The sequence below is a fragment of the Papaver somniferum genome, chromosome 5, assembly GCF_003573695.1.
Source record: "Papaver somniferum cultivar HN1 chromosome 5, ASM357369v1, whole genome shotgun sequence".
Lineage (NCBI taxonomy): Eukaryota > Viridiplantae > Streptophyta > Magnoliopsida > Ranunculales > Papaveraceae > Papaver > Papaver somniferum.
Genome location: NC_039362.1, coordinates 171,592,794 through 171,605,432, shown reverse-complemented (window position 1 = coordinate 171,605,432; position 12,639 = coordinate 171,592,794). Strand labels below are relative to the sequence as shown.

The 12,639-nt window shown below is 36.0% G+C and overlaps 1 long non-coding RNA gene across 2 annotated transcripts; it reads left to right on the top strand.

Annotated features, from left to right (window-relative positions):
• The first annotated feature begins 7,695 nt into the window (after positions 1 to 7,695).
• On the top strand, positions 7,696 to 11,409 carry LOC113283649. Of its 2 annotated transcripts, none has more exons than XR_003327556.1 (9): positions 7,696 to 7,849; positions 7,928 to 7,983; positions 8,082 to 8,117; positions 9,194 to 9,585; positions 9,665 to 9,868; positions 9,965 to 10,045; positions 10,237 to 10,337; positions 10,433 to 11,098; positions 11,204 to 11,409. It is a non-coding gene; the product is annotated as an uncharacterized LOC113283649 (long non-coding RNA). The 2 variants fall into 2 exon arrangements; XR_003327557.1 differs by having other exon boundaries at positions 11,207 to 11,403.
• Positions 11,410 to 12,639: the final 1,230 nt, after the last annotated feature.

Sequence of the window (12,639 nt, the reverse complement as noted above, 5' to 3'; positions counted from 1 at the left end):
TGATCTTCCCAATCTTTTTTAACATAAAATTGCATCTACTTGATCTTATTCTTATCCAAGCAGTAAAGAGAAGTCGGCGTTGCTTAATTGGCGACGTCGTTGCCCACCTTCTCCGGTAATCTGGTAGCATCTGCTTCTCTATTAGATTGCCTTGAGAAGTGCGGTGTTGCTTCACTGCAATGAGGACTGCCTGCCTCCTGAGTCCCTACACAAATCTTCTAACATTTTTAGATGGGACTATGATGGAGTCGCCTGCCTCCCATCAGAATTTTTGTTACTTGAATTTTGTTTATTTTATGTGTTTTCAATGTGAGAAGCTTGCAAGAGAGTGTGGTTGGGAAATTGAAAGGAGTCTATATGCAAACCATGTGATTCATGGTGCAATAAATTATTGATAAAATTCAGTTGCTTAAACCAATCATGGTACCTCTGTCATGTTAAGACTCAGTGATTTGAATCAAATGAAACTTCTAATTGCTTTCTCGCATTTGCTTCATGATGACTCAAACTCAATCCACGTATGTCCACCTCATGTACTAGCATCCAAACTAAGCCTATAAATATTCTCACCCTAAGTTTCTGTGGTTTCATCATAAACATTTTACTTTTTAAAAAAAAAAAGATTGAAAGGAAGATATTATTAAAAGCATCATAAACATTTCTATCTTAATGTTGCAAGCTTCAGAGCCATCCCAGATTTCTTATAGTCCTTGTAGTATTGTACAATCGTGCAATCAATTATGTTAAACTTAGATGCATTTGATTCTGAGATTCAAGTAGGTTCAGAATTTACTTCAAGGCCTTGTAGTATTGTACAACTGTGTAAAAAGTATTTCTCCCTGCTTTTAAGTTTCAATGCGCCTTCATTAATAGGAATGTGGTACTGTAAATTCTAAGATTCGAGTAGGTTCAGAATTTACTTTTTTTCTTTTATCTGTGTATTATGTTGATTGCCATCCTCCTTCAAAGAACCTGCAAAAATCATGCGGAATACGACCATCTGGTTTCTCACTTATGGAAAATTTCAACAGTGCATTTGATATTTTATTGTAGCAAAATTGTGAAAATTTTTTAACCAACTTGACGTATCATATGACATAACTATTTCATTTTTCACATTGAATTAATGTTGGGAAATTTTTGGCAGGAGCTGGTTGTTTTGTCATTGTTAAGCTTTGTTAAGCTTAGATGGATAAAAGTTGGATGCAGAAGGGTAGGTGCCACCCTGACTATTTCCGTGGCTGCGATGAATTCATAAATTTTGCTTGGTCTCATCGTACTCTTGATTTAGGTGAGAGTATTTTTTGCCCCTGTTTGAGATGCAATAATGTGAACTGCTTGGGTAGAGATGTGGTGCGAGAGCACATTCGAGAGAATGGAATAACACATAGTTACACTTGTTGGACAAAACATGGAGAACCTGAAGATCTAGTTAATAATATTGGGGAAGAAGTCACAAATGTTATAGGTGAGGGTGATATGCATGGGATGTTACAAGCTGCGTTCCCTGAATCAAGGTTTTTCGCCGGGGATGGTGAATTTCCAGATCAATCAAATACAAATGGATCAAGTCAGCATGATCGTGTTCCAGATGAGCCGCATGTGGAGGCCCAAAAATTTTACAAGTTGCTGAAAGATGCAGAAACACCGTTATTCCCTGGATGTACAACAAGTTCGAAATTATCTTTTCTTGTCTCGATGTTACACCATAAGTGTACTAATGGGTTGAGTAACAAATATTTTGACGAGTATTGTACTATATTACGGTCCACGAAAAGTTTTCCAGATAGCAGTATCCCTAAGAATTACTATGAAGCAAAAAAACAAATTCGAGATCTTGGTATGGAATGTATTAAAATAGATGCATGCCCAAATGATTGTATGTTATATTGGAAGGATAATCGTGATAAGGAAAGGTGCGACGCCTGTGGTGAATCTAGATGGATATCAGGTACTTGTCAATCTGGAGAAAAAGAAGCAAGTGGAAAACAGAAAGTCAAGAGAAAAGATGCCAGGGTTTTGAGATGGTTTCCGTTAATACCACGGCTTCAAAGGTATTATATGGACCCTAAAACCACAGAGGATATGATATGGCATGATAAAGAGCGTACCAAAGATGGTGTTTTAAGGCATCCGGCAGACTCGCAATGTTGGAAAACCTTGGACGAAAAGCATCGGGTATTTGGTTCAGAACGTCGCAATGCTAGACTCGGGTTGGAAAGTGATGGGTTCAATCCTTTTGGTGTTATGGGTACTGGTCACAGTACATGGCCAGTATTTGTTACTTCTTATAATTTGTCGCCTGAGAAGTGTATGAAGCAACCCTATTTTATCATGTGTCTGCTTATTCCTGGGCCTAAGGGTCCTGGGAATAATATTGATGTATACTTACAGCCACCAATCGGAGAGCTAAAGGAATTGTGGGAAATGGGAATTGAGACGTATGATGTTTATTCCAAGCAGAACTCAAATGCGTGCAGCTCTCTTATGGACTATTAATGACTTTCCAGCATATGCCAACCTGTCAGGATGGAGTACTAAAGGCTATCTCGCTTGCCCATGTTGCCACAAGGATACAAGTTCAGTAAGATTGTGAAATGGGAGAAAAAATGTTTATTTAGGGCACTGGAGATTCTTACCTGAGCTCTTTTAATGGCCGCAGAGAACATGATAGTGCACCAAAACCTTTAAGCGGTGAGGATGTTCTTCGGCAGTTCCGTGGTTATCATCAAATCACTTTTGGCAAGGAAGAACATGCTGTGTGTGAGGAGAAAAGAAGGAGGGATGACAATGAGCTGCCTTATAATTGGAAGAAGATAAGCATTTTCTTCGAACTACCTTACTGGAAAGATCTTCTCTTACGGCACAATATTGATGTTATGCATACCGAGAAGAACAACAGCGAGAGTTGGATAGGGACACTGTTGAACATAGAAGGTAAGACAAAAGATAACTTGAACGCTCGGGAAGATTTGAAAGTATTGAGTATACGTGGACCACTTCACCCTGAAGCTTTGGGGAACAACAAATTATACCTTCCTCCAGCAAAGTATACCTTGTCTTTGGCGGAGAGGAGGAAGATTTTTCAATTCTTGCATGACATAAAGGTACCCGATAGTTATTCATCGAATATTTTGCGGAACGTTCAGGTACAAGAATGCAAGATTCCCGGGCTAAAGAGTCATGACTGGCATGTTCTCATGCAATAACTTTTTCCTGTTGCGGTGCGTGGTATCTTACACGATGACGTGACTAGAGTTTTAGTTGAGTTTTCTGATTTTTATACTCAATTATGCTCCAAGACATTGAGAATCGAAGATTTAGAGGCGCTTAAAAAAATGTATCTCACTTTGTGCAAAATGGAGATGATATTCGCTCCTTTCTTTTTCGATATTATGACACACTTGCCTGTTCATCTAGCAGGAGAAGCTATAATTGCTGGACCTGTTCATTACCGGTAGATGTATCCAATCGAACGGTTAGTACGTATTTTTAAATAGTGAGTAGAATATTATTATAGTGATGTTTTTTTACTGATGTCTGTCTGAATTTTTCCTGTATTTATCAGGTACTTGTACACCTTGAAAAAGTATGTGCGAAATAAAAGTCAACCTGAGGGATCGATTGCACAAGGGTATCTTGCTGATGAATGTCTGAGATTTTTCTCCAGATACTTGAGTGCTGAGATTAATACAAAGTTCAACCAGATAGGGAGAAATAGTGATGGTGATGGTGCGACGACATCTAGTCATGAATCGCCTATCTTTGAAGACGCAGGTCGTTCTATAGGGAAACCAATTTTCCGAACTTTATCTGACAATGAGTGGGAGGAAGCCCGAATGTATGTGTTGAGTAATTGTGATGAAATTCTTCTGTTCATCGAGTAAGTCTACTTTCTGATGTTGAATAAAAATCATTATGAGTTGATAGATGATTTAATGTATATATACTTACTAACCGAGTAAGTCTACTTTTTGTATCATTTATGCAGTTAATGTATATAAACAAAAAACGAGTAAGTCTACTTTCTGTATCATTTATGCAGGAAACACAAGCAAACAATTCGTGATAAATATGGAGGAAAAATTCGTGATAATAAGTTGGAGCATTGGCATGCCAAAATGTTCGGTGGTTGGTTCGAAAACCATGTAAGTGTTTGTATCTTTTGAACTCAATTTACAGTAGTTGACATACTTCTCTCTTTGATATTATTACACGGCCAAAATATATCAGGATCAGAGCCACTTGCACACTTAAACATCCTCATGACAGGACGATATATCAAGAACGCCACCTGAGTAAGAATACAAGTTGTCAATACAGTCATACAAGTATACTACACAAGAATATTACCTTTTTAGTAGGCAAGGATACCTATAACTTAAGGTTATCGTAGATAGTAGCATCAACTACTGTGGAACCTACGATACCATGATGAAACTGATAGTTGTCAATACAGTCATACAAGTATAAAACTGATCCATTTCGATCTATATCATGATGAAAAACAATTACATGAAACTTCTAATCTTAAAAGAACTTCTTTATACTTTGTACAGATACTCCACATATTTGCATTTAGCATCCCTATGACGTTTTTAGCATCCCTATGTAAACTACTGTGGAAGATACTGATCCTGATGTTTGAAAACTATTATTCAATGTTGATTCAAAATCTTTTAAACATACCCATTTTCTTATTATTATTAAGTTTGTGAAATGAAGCGAGATGGTGAAATAGTGAAAAAGGATATTGAAATCCTATCCTATGGGCCTAAAAAATCAGTTAGTTGTTATAAAGGATATATTGTGAATTGCTTTAGGTTTCACACAATTGATCATGAGAAGAACAGAAACACACAGATTTGTGGTGTTTGCGTTAATGTACAGACTTCAAATAAAGATAGTATTGAATCTATTGATTACTACGGTAGATTAGATGAAGTCGTGGCATTACAGTATCGCGAGGGGAACCAAGTTGTTTTATTCAATTGTCATTGGTGGGATATCAACGAGACAAGAAAGAAGCAGCGAGATGCATTTGGGTTTACGTCGTTGAATTTTACAAGAACCGTAGCCAAAAATCAACCTTTTATGCTTGCAAAGCAAGCACATCAAGTTTTTTTATCTTCGGGACAATAAGGACAAGAATCGCCGAATTGTACTTAAAATGCAGGCAAGGGATCACTATAGTTTGGGGTCACCGGAAGTTGAGCTCATCCAAGAAGATTCATCCCACACAGATAATGTAACCAGTGCAGCTCAAATTGTCCAAGACTTTGAGAGTTGGACCCGAAATGAAATTGGAGGGGAAGAGGTGATTAGAAGTACAACTGACGGTGATAAAGGCGATCTAGATAATGACAGTGATAGTGATCACAGTGATTATTTTAGTGATTGTGAACGAGATGATCTCTCCTAACATAAAGTCAAAATTACTACTGAATGTACTGTTTATTTGATGTTTTCCTGTTTTATTTAGCTTGAATTACTTTCAATTCTCACTTAAATTTTATTTGCTCTCATTTTTCTTATGATGAACATTCGAAAAGTGATTAGACAAAATTTGTGATTAATGGTTCGGAACATATTGAATTTCATGAATGCACTTTTAAATTTCTCCAAGAGATCATTCGAAAATAGTTCAAACGAGGTTTATATACTAAGGTCATGGAGTCAATATTAATTGGATGTATTTTATTTTTGCGATAAAGATAAATTAGCTAGCTTCCAATTCTTCGATTAACTTTCAGTTTCCGATCAAGACGATTTGGCTTTCGTTATTTGGATTCACAGGTAGAATTATTTTCGATTTTCCAAAATCAAATGAATTTGTAGTCCAAATTAATTATCCGAGAGATCATTCGAAAATAGTTCAAACGAGGTTTATACACTAAGGTCATGGAGTCAATATTAATTGGATGTATTTTATTTTTGCGATAAAGATAAATTAGCTAGCTTCCAAATCCTCGATTAACTTTCAGTTTCCGATCAAGACGATTTGACTTTCGTTATTTGGATTCACAGGTAGAATTATTTTCGATTTTCCAAAATCAAATGAATTTGTAGTCCAAATTAATTATCCGAGAGATCATTCGAAAATAGTTCAAACGAGGTTTATACACTAAGGTCATGGAGTCAATATTAATTGGATGTATTTTATTTTTGCGATAAAGATAAATTAGCTAGCTTCCAAATCCTCGATTAACTTTCAGTTTCCGATCAAGACGATTTGGCTTTCGTTATTTGGATTCACAGGTAGAATTATTTTCGATTTTCCAAAATCAAATGAATTTATAGTCCAAATTATCCGAGAGATCATTCGAGAATTGTTCAGACGAGGTTTGTTCACTATGGTTCATGACACACTCAATATTAATTGGATGTATTTTATTTTTGCGATAAAGATAAATTAGCTAGCTTCCAATTCTTCGACTAACTTTCAGTTTAGGATAAAGACGATTTAGCTTTCATGGTGACTATGATCCAATTAAATTATGCAAAATTGAGCATGGTTGGATTAAATTATATGATAATCGGTCATAGAGAGTATCATCGAGTAATCCTATGGAAAAGTTATGGATATTTTTATTTAGTTATATAAATGGAAATACATAAATAAATTATTCACATCAAGTATAATCACTCATAATGTCTATGATCCAATGAATTCTTATTTAATTATGTAAAGCTAAATACAACTGGATTAGCTTATATATAAAATTGTACACAACTAGATTGGGGGCACTGTGATTTTATTTTTCTAGTTATGATGTTAATATCATGGTAAAAAAATTTATTTTTGACATAAAAGTGCTAGCCATCCAAAAGATATAGGTGTATAACTTGTTGCTAGGCTCCGTACAAATCCCATGTAATAACATTTTAATAGCAATTAAAAAATTAAAATATATTAAGAAAAATTAAATAAAATAATAATAACATGGATTTTGTCTTTGTATAAGTCGTATCTTGAATCCCCACTAACACCAATGATCCACTTACTAACAAAAGGTTGATAATTAACTTGTTTACACATGGCTTGACCAAACCAAAGTAGTCAATTTCGCTCGTACCGGCTGAAATATCGGCGGAATTTCGTGTATCGGTGTTAGAGCGAAATGAAAACACAAATATCGCGGTACGATATTTAATTAGCCGATAATATCGGCCGATATATACGAAACGATATAGTCCGATTTTCCCGATATGCGACAGTTTCAGAATTTTTTTATGAACGTCAGGTCAATTTAGGAATTTCATGTAGCTAGGCTGGTAGCTCACTTGGAGGTGGTTTAGCAAGTCCACGTATTAACACACATGAGCCACGTTAATAACAAAGAAGCCTCTAACAAGCCCACGTATTAACGAATGCATAGAAGGGTCCGTCTCACAAAACAGTTTCAGTTTTTTTTCTTCTGTTTTTCTAAAATTTATTTCCTTTCTTTCTTTTGCATTAACACAGAGCAACAGAGAGAACCGGAGATAACGAGGATAAATTTTGTGAGGTATTTTCGCTTCAAATTATTGAAAGTTTGTTAGAGGAAAAGGGGAATTAGGGGTTATTCATACAAGAAATAGTCTGGAATTTTTGGAAAGATTTCTGCATCTCCGTAGGATGAAAACAAGAGTATATTGAGAAGGAATGAAAGAAGAACATCTAGCGGGAATAATCTCGGTCAAATGTTTTTCGATTTGAACCATAAAATTTTCATTCTAGGCGGGATGAAATCAAAAGAAAGTCCTTTGGGCGCGATTATTCCCGCTTGTTGTTTTTGAGTATCTATAAATTGAACCCTAAAATCACCTTTTCTGGGTGATTATCAGTTCCGAGGTCAAAAACATCAAGGTATATCATTTTTATGCTTATATCAATGGTTAAATAACTTCCAATCGATCATAATAAGTTATTCTTTTTTATTTACAGCTTCACACAGTTCTTCGGATTGATTTGAGTTTTTCACTCTCCAGAGACTCATTCAGGTTATTTTTCACCTCCGCTCTGAATTTGAATTCGAATAGGGGTTTTCTTTAATTTTGGTTTTTGATGTTTTGATATTTTTTTTAATTATTTTTTGTAGGGTTCTTTAATTTCTGAAGATGGAATTTGAGGAAGAGTAAGTTTTCAATCCCTACTAACTTTCCCTGTCTTATAAGGTTTCTGTGGTTTTGGCAAGATTTTTTTTTTGGTTGGTTCTCATATTTGATAGGGCCATATTGAGTATCAGGTAAGGATTTTGAGTCTGTTTTGTTTCATTTCTTGTTTGGATTTTATTTTGTTTAAGGATTGCTAATTGTGTGTAGATGTGATGTTTAAATCTTGTAAAGATTGTGTCCCATGAAGTGAGTTGGCGTTGTATTTTGGTTCTGCCCAACCAGATTGTCCATCATTGGGTTTATACTGGAACACAAAATTGTTAAAGCCATCAGACCAGTAGGTAGCCTTGAAGGTTATATTCTGTAAGCCCTCCATGTAAGCAGGTGTTACACTATAGTAGGCCACTGCTGGTTTTCTTGACAGGGGACTTTTGTATAGTACAAATTTATGAGATGTTCTTCCAGTACCATACTATAAGCTCATTGTTACCTAGATAATTGTTAAACCACAATGACACATATTATGAGGTCACTTATTACCTAGCTAATTGTTAAACCACAATGACACATGTACCTTGACATCGAGAAAAAGAGGCATAATTGCACTACATGATTTTCATCTTTGCTCCTAAGTCCCAAGGTCTGTAGAATGATACTATAATAGGTGAAAGTCAGTGGAAAACATGCTATATACTAAAGAAAAGTACAAGGAAATGGAGATGCAGTGAGTAAGAGAAGATTATCTACCAATTTATTAGGTTCAGAAATGCATGAATTGTTGAATTTGTTTCTTTGTAATCAAGGACACGTAGCAAACCTGAAATGCTTCTTTGAAAAGTTTATCTAACAGTTCCTCCTCCATATAAATTTTGGGTTCATATCAGAACTTGGGTTATGCGTAGTTCAGACTAGTTCAGTTGAATTTTAGATGTATTTGCTTCGTTTTAGTGTTGCTGCTCAAAACTCACTCTTTTTTTATATTTACGTATGAGCTCCTTGATTAGATGTGGACATTACAAATTATCATATTCCAGCAGTTTTCTCATAGATTCCAATCTGAGAGTTCTGATTATAAAGGAAACCTTGTTTTATGCAGGATGGAAAATCAGCAAAATGGGGATCAAGGAGAGCATTTCAATTCCGAAACTACTAGTGATTTTTTTTTTTTGGGTACTGTTATGTTTAGATGTATTTTTAGTTAAACGTGTACAAAATGCTTATGTTACTCTCTAAGCAGTTGTTGTCCAACGAGAGAAAAAGGTGCGAGGTGATACCACTTTTGCATCTTTCATTGGAAAGAAAAAAGAGGAGAAAGAAAGGGAAATGGTCGACTGGGATATGAAGAAAGAGAGACCTTGTGGAAAAAACCAAGCAAAATATTCTAGTGTCATTGGTGTGTTTCTCAAACAATCTCGCCGTTGGAACTGGGAAAACCCTTGGAATTTGCAAGATGACAATGCTAAGGATTGGTTGTGGGCCGAACTTAAGGTGAACATACTCTGCAGTGAACTTAAGGATTGTTTGTGTGACTTATGAACTGAATGGCATTTTTTTTTATTCATTTCAGGATTTGTTTGTTGTTGATGAATGTCATAAACAAGGTACCCTGTCTATTGCTGGTGGAATATTTAAAGATAAGAAGGGCAAGTGGAAAAGGAAACACTATAAGCTCACAAATACACATGCAATGAATCTGAAAGATAAACCCAATTCGTCAACCGATGGGCAGTGGAAGTCTCTTGTAAAACTTTGGGATAGTGAAGCGCATCAAGTAAGTTTAAACATCTAAAATGTTTGCATTTAAGTTATGTTAAAACATTTATGTCTAATTAATTTTGACTTGTGTATCCGTATTACACTATGCAAGAAAAATGCCATTAGTAGAAGCCAACAGAAAACGAAGCACACAATGGGCAGGAAAAACTACTCTCGGTGCGAAGCTGAAATGGTATGTAGATGCATGTATTTTCAAAAATGCTTAAATGGCCTTTCTTTCCTTTAGCATGTTTAGCAGTTGTTGGTCATCTGTCTGGCTTAACTGCTACTGAACATTGGGTAGTGCTAAACCAGTTTTTTCTAATCATATAATTCTATTGGATACAATTAATCATTATGTGGCTGAATTTGTTTACGCTCAAGAGAACGGAGGGAACCCACCAACTGATGGTGACGTGTTCATTAAAACCCATATAAATAAAGTCAGTGGAAAAGCTTTGGACCCATTTTCACAAGGATACATTGTAAGTCTATTGTAATGCTTTCCTAGAAAAGTTCATGAATTTGCTGCTTATAGAAGACCCTTTTGCCTAATTTATTTTTTTCCTCTTATACATAGGCCCAATTAAGGGAACAGTCCGGGTTGGATGAGAATAGGTTGGATGAAGATGGTAACCAACATTCAATCAGTAATGAAGTCTATGCAAATGTATTACCCACAAAAAGACATAAACGTATAAGATTTCAAAGATGCCATCTGCAGTACTTGAGTAATGAGGATTTTGAGAGAGAAAAGGAAGAGCGAGAGGAAGAATTTAAGAGGCAAATGAAAGAACGAGATGCAGAATGGGAGAGGCGAATGGAACCGCAAAATGATCAGTATAACGTGCTCAGAACCAAATGATGGAGTATGTCAGATTGTGCAGGCCAGACCTATTTACGATATCGGGACTCTCAGGACCTTCAGATCACCTTTTCAGAAATTGGGAGCATCATCACAGACCTTGGGAGCAACTATCTATACGTGGGCCGACGCCTTCCGTACCTTTGGAGCAGCGCCAAAGACCTGGGGAGCAGCCTGGCATACCAGAGGAGCAACTTTTTGGACCTTCGTCGCGTTACAGGTGTGGGGAGAAGCCCAGCAGACACGGGCCGACGCATTTCATACCTTTGGAGCAGCGCCAAAGACTTGTGGAGCATCCTGGCAGACCCGAGGAGCTACTTTTTGGACCGGCGGATCCGCTTTACATATCCAGGGACCATCTAAACAGACCTCAAAATAATTGTAAGTGTCTCTTCCTTGATAATAAAGGTATTTGTTGATGTTCCATCAGACATGATGATTCTCTACATTTATTGATATCTTTTTGCTCTGTTTTGGTTTGTTTAGCAGGTACGCAGGGAATGGGAACAGACGTATGGGATTGGATACCTAGGCCGCCTGAGAGTTGATTTAACATGAACTAGGCCAAGTTTGAATTAGTAGGTTATTTTGTTTAGTTTTGATTGTGTAATTTCTTTGTTTCCTTATGGTTAAGTGGGATTCTACATGCCTTTTGACAACTACTTTTATTTAATGGAACTTAAATTCTTCAATTGGATTCACTTTTTGGTATCTTTTTACTTTTTTTTGTTACCCTGCATAATTTAAAACATAATATAAAAATAGCAAGTAAATCAGTAAATAAGTTTTAGCTACATTCAAGTTGTGGCATCAGGGTCTGCCTTGTCGCACTCATAGCCACGACAATGGTGTGGCAAAATATTTTTTGAATAAAATATAATTCAAAACAATTTTATATTAAATAGTAATAAATGTTTTTGCCTCACTCTATTGCCTCACTAATTGATGTGGCAAAAATTTTAAAATAAATAATTGAAACTTAAAATAAAAAAGAAAAACTAAAAAGAAAAAAACCTATTGCCTCATGCTATTGCCTCACCATTTGGTGTGGCAAGAAATACAGCTTTTGCCACTGTATCTTAAAGGGGGTGGAAACTATTTCTTGCCATCCAAGTTGTTGCCACTGGTGTGGCAAAATATTTTTATGTGGCAAAAAGAAATAGCCACATTAAATATGGGTTGTTGCCACATTTGGGACATGTTGCAATACACCCCTTTTCTTGTAGTGTATGTTTGTAATCTCATCACTAGAGAACAAGTCATGCTTCCCAGAATACAGTTTTTTGATATGTATAAGAATTCTCAGTGGACTAGCGGGTTCGGTTACGTTCCTAAAATAAATGAGTACAAAATTATAGGAATACACAAGAATTATTTGCTACACAATATTGCAGAAGTTCACATTTACACTCTAGGCGGTTGCACTGGATGGAGAAACCTTGGAAAATTTAATATTGATTTCGGCCTAGATCTTCAGGTACGAGGCGTTTTTGCCAATGGAACTCTTTATTGGATCGGTCAAAATTCTGAAATGGTCATTAATTTCGATTTGGCTGAAGAGAGATTTTGCGAACATCTTTCAACGCCTCCATTGCCGCCAGATGGTAATCGTGTTGGAAATAGTTAACTGAGACTTACTCAATATAAGTCGAAGTTATACTATGTTGGAACGTGAAGATTATATGCACAGAGCGAAAGTTATGGGAAGGTTATTTAAAGACGTACAATGTTGCTTGACAATCAAGCATTGAAGTTTCCAGAAGGTATTTTGTTTAGGAATGACTTGAGTTTGGAATATTCTAGAAGAGTTCTATTTTGGAGTTTGGTTTTATGTTAGGAAAGTGTCTTTGTTTAGAGTTTGATCACTGTTAGGAAAGTTCTTTGAGTGATCGTCAAGTTTTTGAACAATATAAATATGTTGT